Raw genomic sequence first — 14,133 nt, 5'->3', positions numbered from 1 at the left:
TTATGGGTTATCCTAGTTACGATGGGTAACCACAACCAATGACAATCTTAATAGTGCACCCACTACTTAGGGTGACTACGCACGCTCCAAAATCATGAGTTCACCCACTCACCATTGCTAACCGAAACCACCGTAACAATATCTGACTCACAACGAATCCGATGTGACAACAAGCACAACACCCGAGACCACTATATCCTAGGAACCAATAAAGATTCGCAACTCTTCTCGATTCTACCCCAACCATGCCACGTTTCCTCCGCTCGGTACTCGTCATGTCATGCTTGGTGCCAAGATACACGGTTGTAATAATGGTGATCAGTCACTATTACAATTGAGTACCTTACCACTTTCGCATGGTTACGCAAAGTACTTTACCCGAACTGACGCGACATTCACACAAAATAACACGCGATAACTCCTAGTACCCGAATGACCAAAGTCCTTACCGTGAGCTTGATCACTCAAACCGCCAAGCATGCGGATCTCTCCAATAGATTCGTCTCTAGGACACCGCACTAATAGATACCTGTATATATACACCAATATACAATAATAATAAACGTACACAAGTACACCACAACAACAAGTCATCCTATAACCTACGTGACTATCACTAGAATAACGTCCAAGTTCGCCTACTTACATTAGGCACTAGCTATCTAAGGCACTAATTTACACGTGAAATAAGGCCCCACATAATCCCACATTGGACAAACACAAGTCCTAGTTACCACCTACTCTAAGGTACTAACAATTCTCAATCCGACCCGTATTCCTACAAGTCCCGCAAATAATGCATAACTGCCAATAAGTCTAAGACTAGGCACCTATCCTAAGGCCACCTAATTCCCTTAGATTATGCTTTGATACCACTTGTAACGACCCCAAATCCGTTCACCAAAAACGAGGCACATTTTTTTATAAGTTAGGTCCCATTAAAACGTACATGATGCATAACACCTTCAATACTGTTTTTACCAAAAACATAATATCGTAATGATACGTTTAACAATTTAATATAACCCTTGGTACACAAATGACACATTACAAAATCATTTGTATCAATGACCCAATCACACAAATCACGAGTTAATACTCAATAACCTAACCCAATACCAACAGCATAATTCCGGGGACTACCAAATCCCCAATCCGTGTCCAAATCTCCGAAAGCTACCCCATCGAGCCCAAGCGCTCCTACAAGTCTAGTCTAACGACTAGCTAGCCTTACAATCACAATACCTGTAAAAAGGTAAATAACGAGAGGGGTAAACTAACGCTTAGTGAGTGAAATAAGTATACACATGCATATATAATATACCTACTTGCAACCACCTACTCACATACCGCAAACATGCTAGCAATATAATATTAGCATACGAACTCCAAGTATAAAGCTAATAACCTCCATTACCGCAACTAGCATAAACAATAGCATATACTCCAAAATATAATATGCTACACTACCATACATACACAAACTATATGGTTAACCATACGCGCGTCATGGTGCTACCGGCTCCGTAGTTCACACCATACGAAATGCTATGATGCTACTGGCTCCTTGGTTCACGCCACTATGCATTTGAGTCATACTCTTTTATAGTGCTACCGGCTCCATGGTTCACACTTCAGTGTTATCGGCTCCGTGGTTCACACCTCATTTTATAGTGCTACCGGCTCCGTGGTTCACACTTTGATGTCACCGGCTCCGTGGTTCACATCACAACTCGAGTCGTACTCTTGTCGAGGTGATACCGGCTCCGTGGTTCAAACCTCAACACTCGTGCTATAGTGCTACCGGCTCTGTGGTTCACACTACATCACACGTATCTTAGTGCTACCGGCCTCGTGGTTCACATTGCAATACACATACCATGATGCTACCGGCTCCGTGGTTCACATCATAGCACACTCGCACATACTATGGCACTTCCGGCTCCGTGGATCATGCCATAGCATACAAGTAAATACACTATATACACACATGCATAAATATCCCACTCACCTTAATGCCTCAATGAAGTGCAATCCAAATCCCGCATCTCGCCAATGGAATGTACCTATTCCATTCATCAGATAATCATCAACACAACCTCATTTGGACTCTCGACCCGCCCAAATGAACAACAAGTGCAAAATATACCTTTTTGCATTTTTAATGCTACCCGAAGGTCCAAACAAATGAGACTAGTTCCCGCGTTCCCGAAATACCCAAAGACACCACATATAGCAATTAAACACCCACTAGCCCGCATATTCGCCCAAAAACCCATTTTGACCCTTAACAAAGTCAAATTCTCACATTTGCTAGTTTTGACTCCAAAACGCCATTAACTCAATTTGTACTTTAACTTAACTCATTTTAAGTTTATAAACCATACACAAACGACAATCGAATCGAAATCACCAACAAACCCTAATTTTGACTTTAATCAAAATTAGTCAAACAAATGAACACAAACGGCTTCCATCACTACAATAATTACTAAATACTAGTGATTACACTCATTTTCAAGTCTCACATGAGTTAAACTTGTTCATCAAACCCAAAACCCGCCTTCATCACTTATAAACTCGAATCCTAGTTATCATATTCCATTAACAACTACTTGGGTTTCATTATGAACTCACAATCAAAAACCCCTAAATATGAACATGAATCACAAAAACGAAATTCGGATAGGAGACTTACCAGTAGTATCAAATTGTAGCTAAGAACGAGGAGAACGACATTTATTATTGCTCCAAAGATCGAATCCTGCATCCTCTCCTTCGATTTACACTTTGAATGGATTGGAAGAAATGAAGTTTAGAGAGAAAGGGTGAAAGAAAAAGAGAAAAGAAAAGATTAAATGAGATGAGTGGATGAGGTTTGAAATGTCCCGTTCTTATTGATTAAAAACGTTCCATATTAATTGTTTTCGTTGCGAGGTTTTGACCTCTATATGAGACGTTTTTCAAAGAGTGCATTCATTTTAAAACAAACCATAACCTTTATTTCATCAATAAAGGTTTAAAAAGCTTTACGTAGATTATCAAATAATGATAATCTAAAATATCCTGTTTACACACGACCATTACATAATGGTTTACAATACAAATATGTTACAACAAAATAAGTTTCTTGAATGCAGTTTTTACACAATATCATACAAGCATGGACTCCAAATCTCGTCCTTATTTAAGTATGCGACAGCGGAAGCTCTTAATAATCAATTAGGGTGTCTGTTCCCTAATTCTTAGATTACCAGACTTAATAAAAAGGGGCATATTCGATTTCGATAATTCAACCATAGAATGTAGTTTCACGTACTTGTGTCTATTTTGTAAATCATTTATAAAACCTGCATGTATTCTCATCCCAAAAATATTAGATTTTAAAAGTGGGACTATAACTCACTTTCACAGATTTTTACTTCGTCGGGAAGTAAGACTTGGCCACTGGTTGATTCACGAACCTATAACAATATATACATATATATCAAAGTATGTTCAAAATATATTTACAACACTTTTAATATATTTTGATGTTTTAAGTTTATTAAGTCAGCTGTCCTCGTTAGTAACCTACAACTAGTTGTCCACAGTTAGATGTACAGAAATAAATCGATAAATATTATCTTGAATCAATCCACGACCCAGTGTATACGTATCTCAGTATTGATCACAACTCAAACTATATATATTTTGGAATCAACCTCAACCCTGTATAGCTAACTCCAACATTCACATATAGAGTGTCTATGGTTGTTCCGAAATATATATAGATGTGTCGACATGATAGGTCGAAACATTGTATACGTGTCTATGGTATCTCAAGATTACATAATATACAATACAAGTTGATTAAGTTATGGTTGGAATAGATTTGTTACCAATTTTCACGTAGCTAAAATGAGAAAAATTATCCAATCTTGTTTTACCCATAACTTCTTCATTTTAAATCCGTTTTGAGTGAATCAAATTGCTATGGTTTCATATTGAACTCTATTTTATGAATCTAAACAGAAAAAGTATAAGTTTATAGTCAGAAAAATAAGTTACAAGTCGTTTTTGTAAAGGTAGTCATTTCAGTCGAAAGAACGACGTCTAGATGACCATTTTAGAAAACATACTTCCACTTTGAGGTTAACCATAATTTTTGGATATAGTTTCATGTTCATAATAAAAATCATTTTCTCAGAATAACAACTTTTAAATCAAAGTTTATCATAGTTTTTAATTAACTAACCCAAAACAGCCCGCGGTGTTACTACGACGGCGTAAATCCAGTTTTACGGTGTTTTTCGTGTTTCCAGGTTTTAAATCATTAAGTTAGCATATCATATAGATATAGAACATGTGTTTAGTTGATTTTAAAAGTCAAGTTAGAAGGATTAACTTTTGTTTGCGAACAAGTTTAGAATTAACTAAACTATGTTCTAGTGATTACAAGTTTAAACCTTCGAATAAGATAGCTTTATATGTATGAATCGAATGATGTTATGAACATCATTACTACCTTAAGTTCCTTGGATAAACCTACTGGAAAAGAGAAAAATGGATCTAGCTTCAACGGATCCTTGGATGGCTCGAAGTTCTTGAAGCAGAATCATGACACGAAAACAAGTTCAAGTAAGATCATCACTTGAAATAAGATTGTTATAGTTATAGAAATTGAACCAAAGTTTGAATATGATTATTACCTTGTATTAGAATGATAACCTACTGTAAGAAACAAAGATTTCTTGAGGTTGGATGATCACCTTACAAGATTGGAAGTGAGCTAGCAAACTTGAAAGTATTCTTGATTTTATGTAACTAGAACTTGTAAAATATATGAAGAACACTTAGAACTTGAAGATAGAACTTGAGAGAGATCAATTAGATGAAGAAAATTGAAGAATGAAAGTGTTTGTATTTGTTTTTGGTCGTTGGTGTATGGATTAGATATAAAGGATATGTAATTTTGTTTTCATGTAAATAAGTCATGAATAATTACTAATATTTTTGTAATTTTATGAGATATTTCATGCTAGTTGCCAAATGATGGTTCCCACATGTGTTAGGTGACTCACATGGGCTGCTAAGAGCTGATCATTGGAGTGTATATACCAATAGTACATACATCTAAAAGCTGTGTATTGTACGAGTACGAATACGGGTGCATACGAGTAGAATTGTTGATGAAACTGAACGAGGATGTAATTGTAAGCATTTTTATTAAGTAGAAGTATTTTGATAAGTGTCTTGAAGTCTTTCAAAAGTGTATGAATACATATTAAAACACTACATGTATATACATTTTAACTGAGTCGTTAAGTCATCGTTAGTCATTACATGTAAATGTTGTTTTGAAACCTTTAGGTTAACGATCTTGTTGAATGTTGTTAACCCATTGTTTATTATAACAAATGAGATGTTAAATTATTATATTATCATGATATTATGATATATAATATATCTTAGTATGATGTATATATAGTTAAATGTCGTTACAACGATAATCGTTACATATATGTCTCGTTTCGAAATCATTAAGTTAGTAGTCTTATTTTTACATATGTATTTCATTGTTAATACACTTAATAATATATTTACTTATCATTTAACATAATTAATCAAGTGTATCAATATCTTAATATGATTCATATGTACCTAGTAAGACGTTGTTATAACGATAATCGTTATATATATCGTTTTCGAGTTTCTTAAATTAATAGTCTCATTTTTATGTATATAACTCATTGTTAAAATACCTAATGAGATACATACTTATAATAAAAACATTTTAACTATATATATAACCATATATATTTCATCGTATAGTTTTACAAGTTTTAACGTTCGTGAATCACCGGTCAACTTGGGTGGTCAATTGTCTATATGAAACATATTTCAATTAAACAAGTCTTAACAAGTTTGATTGCTTAACATGTTAGAAACATTTAATCATGTAAATATCAATCTCAATTAATATATATAAACATGGAAAAGTTCGGGTCACTACAGTACCTACCCGTTAAATAAATTTCGTCCCGAAATTTTAAGCTGTTGAAGGTGTTGACGAATCTTCTGGAAATAGATGCGGGTATTTCTTCTTCATCTGATCTTCACGCTCCCAGGTGAACTCGGGTCCTCTACGAGCATTCTATCGAACCTTAACAATTGGTATCTTGTTTTGCTTAAGTCTTTTAACCTCACGATCCATTATTTCGACGGGTTCTTCGATGAATTGAAGTTTTTCGTTGATTTGGATTTCATCTAACGGAATAGTGAGATCTTCTTTAGCAAAACATTTCTTCAAATTCGAGACGTGGAAAGTGTTATGTACAGCCGCGAGTTGTTGAGATAATTCAAGTCGGTAAGCTACTGGTCCGACACGATCAATAATCTTGAATGGTCCAATATACCTTGGATTTAATTTCCCTTGTTTACCAAATCGAACAACGCCTTTCCAAGGTGCGACTTTAAGCATGACCATCTCTCCAATTTCAAATTCTATATCTTTTCTTTTAATGTCAGCGTAGCTCTTTTGTCCACTTTGGGCGGTTTTCAACCGTTGTTGAATTTGGATGATCTTCTCGGTAGTTTCTTGTATAATCTCCGGACCCGTAATCTGTCTATCCACCACTTCACTCCAACAAATCGGAGACCTGCACTTTCTACCATAAAGTGCATCAAACGGCGCCATCTCAATGCTTGAATGGTAGCTGTTGTTGTAGGAAAATTCTGCTAACGGTAGATGTCGATCCCAACTGTTTCCGAAATCAATAACACATGCTCGTAGCATGTCTTCAAGCGTTTCTATCGCCCTTTCGCTCTACCCATCAGTTTGTGGATGATAGGCAGTACTCATGTCTAGACGAGTTCCTAATATTTGCTGTAATGTCTGCCAGAATCTTGAAATAAATCTGCCATCCCTATCAGAGATAATAGAGATTGGTATTCCATGTCTGGAGACGACTTCCTTCAAATACAGTCGTGCTAACTTCTCCATCTTGTCATCTTCTCTTATTGGCAGGAAGTGTGCTGATTTGGTGAGACGATCAACTATTACCCAAATAGTATCAAAACCACTTGCAGTCCTTGGCAATTTAGTGATGAAATCCATGGTAATGTTTTCCCATTTCCATTCCGGGATTTCGGGTTGTTGAAGTAGACCTGATGGTTTCTGATGCTCAGCTTTGACCTTAGAACACGTCAAACATTCTCCTACATATTTAGCAACATCGGCTTTCATACCTGACCACCAAAAATGTTTCTTGAGATCCTTGTACATCTTCCCCGTTCCAGGATGTATTGAGTATCTGGTTTTATGAGCTTCTCTAAGTACCATTTCTCTCATATCTCCAAATTTTGGTACCCAAATCCTTTCATCCCTATACCGGGTTCTGTCTTCCCGAATATTAAGATGTTTCTCCGATCCTTTAGGTATTTCATCCTTTAAATTTCCCTCTTTTAAAACTCCTTGTTGCGCCTCCTTTATTTGAGTAGTAAGGTTATTATGAATCATTATATTCATAGATTTTACTCGAATGGGTTCTCTGTCCTTCCTGCTCAAGGCATCGGCTACCACATTTGCCTTCCCCGGGTGGTAACGAATCTCAAAGTCGTAATCATTCAATAATTCAATCCACCTACGCTGCCTCATATTCAGTTGTTTCTGATTAAATATGTGTTGAAGACTTTTGTGGTCGGTATATATAATACTTTTGACCCCATATAAGTAGTGTCTCCAAGTCTTTAATGCAAAAACAACCGCGCCTAATTCCAAATCATGCGTCGTATAATTTTGTTCGGGAATCTTCAATTGTCTAGACGCATAAGCAATCACCTTTGTTCGTTGCATTAATACACAACCGAGACCTTGCTTTGATGCGTCACAATAAATCACAAAATCATCATTCCCTTCAGGCAATGACAATATAGGTGCCGTAGTTAGCTTTTTCTTCAATAACTGAAACGCTTTCTCTTGTTCATCATTCCATTCAAATTTCTTCCCTTTATGCGTTAATGCAGTCAAGGGTTTTGCTATTCTGGAAAAGTCTTGGATGAACCTTCTGTAGTAACCAGCTAGTCCTAAAAACTGGCGTATGTGTTTTGGAGTTTTCGGGGTTTCCCACTTTTCAACAGTTTCTATCTTTGCCGGATCCACCTTAATACCTTCTTTGTTCACTATGTAACCGAGGAATTGAACTTCTTCCAACCAAAATGCACACTTTGAAAAATTAGCGTACAATTCTTCCTTCCTCAATACTTCTAACACCTTTCTCAAATGTTCACCGTGTTCTTGGTCATTCTTTGAGTAAATAAGTATGTCATCAATGAAAACAATGACAAACTTGTCAAGGTATGGTCCACACACTCGGTTCATAAGGTCCATGAACATAGCTGGTGCATTAGTTAAACCAAACGACATGACCATAAACTCGTAATGACCGTAACGTGTTCTGAAAGCAGTCTTTGGAATATCATCTTCTTTCACCCGCATTTGATGATACCCGGAACGTAAGTCAATCTTTGAATAAACAGACGAGCCTTGTAGTTGATCAAATAAGTCGTCGATTCTCGGTAGTGGGTAGCGGTTCTTGATGGTAAGTATGTTCAACTCTCCGTAGTCGATACACAACCTGAATGTACCATCTTTCTTCTTGACAAACAAAACAGGAGCTCCCCACGGTGATGTGCTTGGTCGAATGAAACCACACTCTAAAAGTTCTTGTAATTGGCTTTACAGTTCTTTCATCTCGCTGGGTGCGAGTCTGTAAGGAGCACGAGCTATTGGTGCAGCTCCTGGTACAAGATCTATTTGAAATTCAACGGATCGATGTGGGGGTAATCCCGGTAATTCTTTCGGAAATACATCGGGAAATTCTTTTGCAATGGGAACATCATTGATGCTCTTTTCTTCAGTTTGTACTTTCTCGACGTGTGCTAGAACAGCATAGCAACCTTTTCTTTTTAGTTTTTGTGCCTTCAAATTACTAATAAGATGTAGCTTCGTGTTGCCCTTTTCTCCGTACACCATTAAGGGTTTTCCTTTTTCTCGTATAATGCGAATTGCATTTTTGTAACAGACGATCTCTGCTTTCACTTCTTTCAGCCAGTCCATACCGATTATCACATCAAAACTCCCTAACTCTACTGGTATCAAATCAATCTTAAATGTTTCGCTAACCAGTTTAATTTCTCGATTCCGACATATATTATCTGCTGAAATTAATTTACCATTTGCTAATTCGAGTAAAAATTTACTATCCAAAGGCGTCAATGGACAACTTAATTTAGCACAAAAATCTCTACTCATATAGCTTCTATCCGCACCCGAATCAAATAAAACGTAAGCAGATTTATTGTCAATAAGAAACGTACCCGTAACAAGCTCCGGGTCTTCCTGTGCCTCTGCCGCATTAATATTGAAAACTCTTCCGCGGCCTTGTCCATTCGTGTTCTCCTGGTTCGGGCAATTTCTAATAATGTGGCCCGATTTTCCACATTTATAACAAACTACATTGGCATAACTTGCTCCGACACTACTTGCTCCGCCATTACTCGTTCCGACACCATTTGTTCCTTTCGTTCTATTAACCCCTGGTCCGTAGACCTCACACTTCGCCGCGCTATGACCATTTCTTTTACACTTGTTGTAATATTTGGTGCAGAACCCTGAGTGATACTTTTCACACCTTTGGCATAGCTGCTTCTGATTGTTGTTGTTGTTGCGGTTATTATTGTTGTTGGGATGATTGTTGTAGTTACTGTTGTTGTTGTTGTTGTTGTTGTTGTTGTTGTTGGGCCGTTTGTTGTAGTTGCGATTGATGTTGCGATTGTTGGGATAATTGTTGCGATTATTGTTGTAATTGCTGTTGTTGTTGTATTGGTGATTCTTATCACCGTTTTCCTCCCACTTTCTTTTGACTTGCTTCACATTGGCCTCTTCAGCAGTCTGTTCTTTAATTCTTTCTTCAATCTGGTTCACTAGTTTGTGAGCCATTCTACATGCCTGGTGTATAGAGGCGGGCTCGTGTGAACTTATATCTTCTTGGATTCTTTTCGGTAATCCTTTCACAAACGCGTCGATCTTCTCTTCCTCATCTTCGAATGCTCCCGGACACAATAGGCACAATTCAGTGAATCGTCTTTCGTACGTGGTAATATCAAATCCTTGGGTTCGTAACCCTCTAAGTTCTGTCTTGAGCTTATTGACCTCGGTTCTGGGACGGTACTTCTCGTTCATCAAGTGCTTGAATGCTGACCACGGTAGTGCGTACGCATCGTCTTGTCCCACTTGCTCTAGATAGGTATTCCACCATGTTAACGCAGAACCTGTGAAGGTATGCGTAGCGTACTTCACTTTGTCCTCTTCAGTACACTTACTTATGGCAAACACCGATTCGACCTTCTCGGTCCACCGTTTCAATCCGATCGGTCCTTCGGTTCCATCAAATTCCAATGGTTTGCAGGCAGTGAATTCTTTGTAGGTGCATCCTACACGATTTACTGTACTGCTAGATCCAAGGTTATTGTTGGTATGTAGTGCAGCCTGTACTGCGGCTATGTTTGAAGCTAGAAAAGTACGGAATTCCTCTTCATTCATATTCACGGTGTGTCGAGTAGTCGGTGCCATTTCCTTCAAAATAGTCAAATGGAACAAGTTAATCATACAGAATATTAAGAGTAGTTAATAGTATTTCGTAGCATAATATGAACTCATTTATAAAAGCTTTTTCTTCATATTAGCGTTTTATAAGTTTAAATTCGGGTAGTACCTACCCGTTAAGTTCATACTTAGTAGCTAATATACAATTCAACTACTACAATTCTATATGAAAAACTGATTATAATAATATTTTGAAACTTTTATACAATATTTTACAAACTTACAATACCGCTTATTTTACATAAAGCATGAAATATAGCACACAATAACTTTGATACAAGATAGTTGTGAAGATAATTCTAGCTATTACACAAGTCGTTCAGCAAAGGCAATAAAGACACGTAATTCATACGTCCAGAAACAAGTCATGCATTCTGGTTTTACTAGGACTACTTCCCATCCTTGGTCTTGTGGAACATAACCGTTATGGCCGTTGATAAGACAGCGTGTTGTAACGTCGTCAAAGGGACGAGGGTTACGTAATGTCCAACAGTCCCGTAACAATCTAAAAACCTCATTTCTTACCCCAATTACCGACTCCGTCACTTGTGGAAACGTTTGGTTTAATAGTTGTAGCCCGATGTTCTTGTTCTCACTTTGGTGAGAAGCGAACATTACTAATCCGTAAGCATAACATGCTTCTTTATGTTGCATGTTAGCCGCTTTTTCTAAATCACGAAGTCCAATATTCGGATGTATTGAGTCAAAATAATTTCTTAACCCGTTGCGTAAAATAGCATTTGGGTTCCCCGCAATATATGCGTCAAAGTAAACACATCGTAACTTATGGGTTTCCCAATGTGATATCCCCCATCTTTCAAACGAAAGTCTCTTATAAACCAAGACATTCTTGGAACGTTCTTCGAATGTCTTACAAACTGATCTCGCCTTAAATAGTTGTGCCGAGGAATTCTGACCGACTCTAGACAAGATTTCATCAATCATGTCTCCGGGTAGGTCTCTTAAAATATTGGGTTGTCTATCCATTTTGTGTTTTTATACTGTAAAATAGACAAGAGTTAGATTCAATAAAAAAAAATACTTATTAATACAAGCAATTTTTACATATATCATAAAGCATAAGCACACTATATTACATATATTACACCACACGAATACAACTATCTTATTCCGACTCGCTCGTTTCTTCTTGTTTGGTTTTGGTTCGTTTTGCCAAGTTTCTAGGGATATATGATGTTCCCCTAATACAAGCCGTCGTTGTCCACATTGGTTTAGAAAAACCTGGTGGTTTAGAGGTTCCCGGGTCATTTTTACAACTTAAGGACTTCGGGGGTTGACGATACATATAAAGTTCATCGGGGTTGGAATTAGATTTCTCTATTTTTATGCCCTTTCCCTTATTATTTTCTTCTGCCTTTTTAAATTCAGTTGGGGTAATTTCTATAACATCATCGGAATTCTCGTCGGAATCCGATTCATCGGAGAATTGGTAATCCTCCCAATATTTTGCTTCCTTGGCGGAAACACCATTGACCATAATTAACCTTGGTCGGTTGGTTAAGGATTCTCTTTTACTTAACCGTTTTATTATTTCCCCCACTGGTTCTATTTCTTCTTCCGGTTCCGATTCTTCTTCCGGTTCCGATTCTTCTTCCGGTTCCGACTCCTCTTCCGGTTCCTCTTCGGGAACTTGTGAATCAGTCCACGAATCATTCCAATTTACATTTGACTCTTCATTATTATTAGGTAAGTCAATGGGACTTTTTCTAGAGGTAGACATCTATCACATAATATCAAACACGTTAAGAGATTAATATATCACATAATATTCATATGTTAAAAATATATAGTTTCCAACAAAAATGTTAAGCAATCATTTTTAAAGAAAACACGGTCGAAGTCCAGACTCACTAATGAGACGACCCGACCCAATTCATAGGGACGAATACAATAACATATGATTACATCGCGAGGTACTTGACCTCTAAATGATACATTTTACAAACATTGCATTCATTTTTAAAAGACAATCTTTCATTACATCGAAAGTTGACATGTATGCATACCATTTCATAATATCCAAACTATAAATGACCTAATCTGTCATTTACTTAATAATAATCTTTAATGAACTTCAACGACTCGAATGCAACGTCTTTTGAAATATGTCATGAATGACTCCAAGTAATATCTTTAAAATGAGCTAATGCACAGCGGAAGATCTCTTTCAAACCTGAGAATAAACATGCTTTCAAGTGTCAACCAAAAGGTTGGTGAGTTCATTAGTTTAACTTAAACAATCGTTTCCATCATTTTAATAGACCACAAGATTTCAGATTTCCATTTCTCATAAACATACGTCCCATGCATAGAGACAAAAATATCATTCATATGGATTGAACACCTGGTAACCGACATTAACAATATGCATATATAAGAATATCCCCATCATTCCGGGATCCTCCTTCGGACATGATATAAATTTCGAAGTACTAAAACATCCGGTACTTTGGATGGGGCTTGTTGGGCCCGATAGATCTATCTTTAGGATTCGCGTCAATTAGGGTGTCTGTTCCCTAATTCTTAGATTACCAGACTTAATAAAAAGGGGCATATTCGATTTCGATAATTCAACCATAGAATGTAGTTTCACGTACTTGTGTCTATTTCGTAAAACATTTATAAAAGTTGCGCATGTATTCTCAGCCCAAAAATATAAAGGGTAAAAAGGCAAATGAAACTCACCATACTGTATTTTGTAGTAAAAATACATATAACATCATTGAACAAGTGTAGGGTTGGCCTCGGATTCACGAACCTACAGTAATTATATATATTTATGTATTTGTCAATATTTGTCTAATAAACTAGGCCAAGTCATAGTGTACCACAATCCCAATGCTCGAGACTAATGTGCAAAAGTCAAAGGTTAAAGTAAAAACGAGGTCGCATGCAAAAATATAATAACTTATACAAAAATGATTTTTCGGTCAAACATGACTAAACGGCCACTTCAGCGATTTTTAGTAAAATTATCGGAACTCCGATTGATAAACGGCCAAAGATAAAAGTTACACATTACCAAAAAGATTAAGCATAAATTTTTACAGAAGTAAACTAAACCTAGACAACTCGTAGTTGCCAACGCGGTTTCGGTGTTTCAAAGTTAATTTTTCAGCTTTAATAAATTTACAAAAGTGACCGAGTAGCCTACTTTGGAGATTTTTAGAAAATTCTTCGAAACTCGGATTGACAAACGGTTAAAGCCTTCAAATTCTCGTTACCACAAAGATATAACATGATTTTTGGCAAAAGTAAACACACATCAGGCCGACCATGACAACTGATACAAAACTGACATTTTTAATAAAAAAGTTTCAGCTCTTTTTAGAATTTTAAAATGTGACCAAACAGTCAACTTTGACGATTTTTAGAAAAATCGTCGAGACTCGAATTGACAAACGACCAGAGTCGTTTGTTACATCTTACAGCAAAGAATTCAGTGATAATTTTGTTTTAATCTG

Source organism: Rutidosis leptorrhynchoides, chromosome 7 (genome assembly GCF_046630445.1).
Source record: "Rutidosis leptorrhynchoides isolate AG116_Rl617_1_P2 chromosome 7, CSIRO_AGI_Rlap_v1, whole genome shotgun sequence".
NCBI lineage: Eukaryota > Viridiplantae > Streptophyta > Magnoliopsida > Asterales > Asteraceae > Rutidosis > Rutidosis leptorrhynchoides.
Note: the sequence above shows the minus strand (reverse complement) of the source record.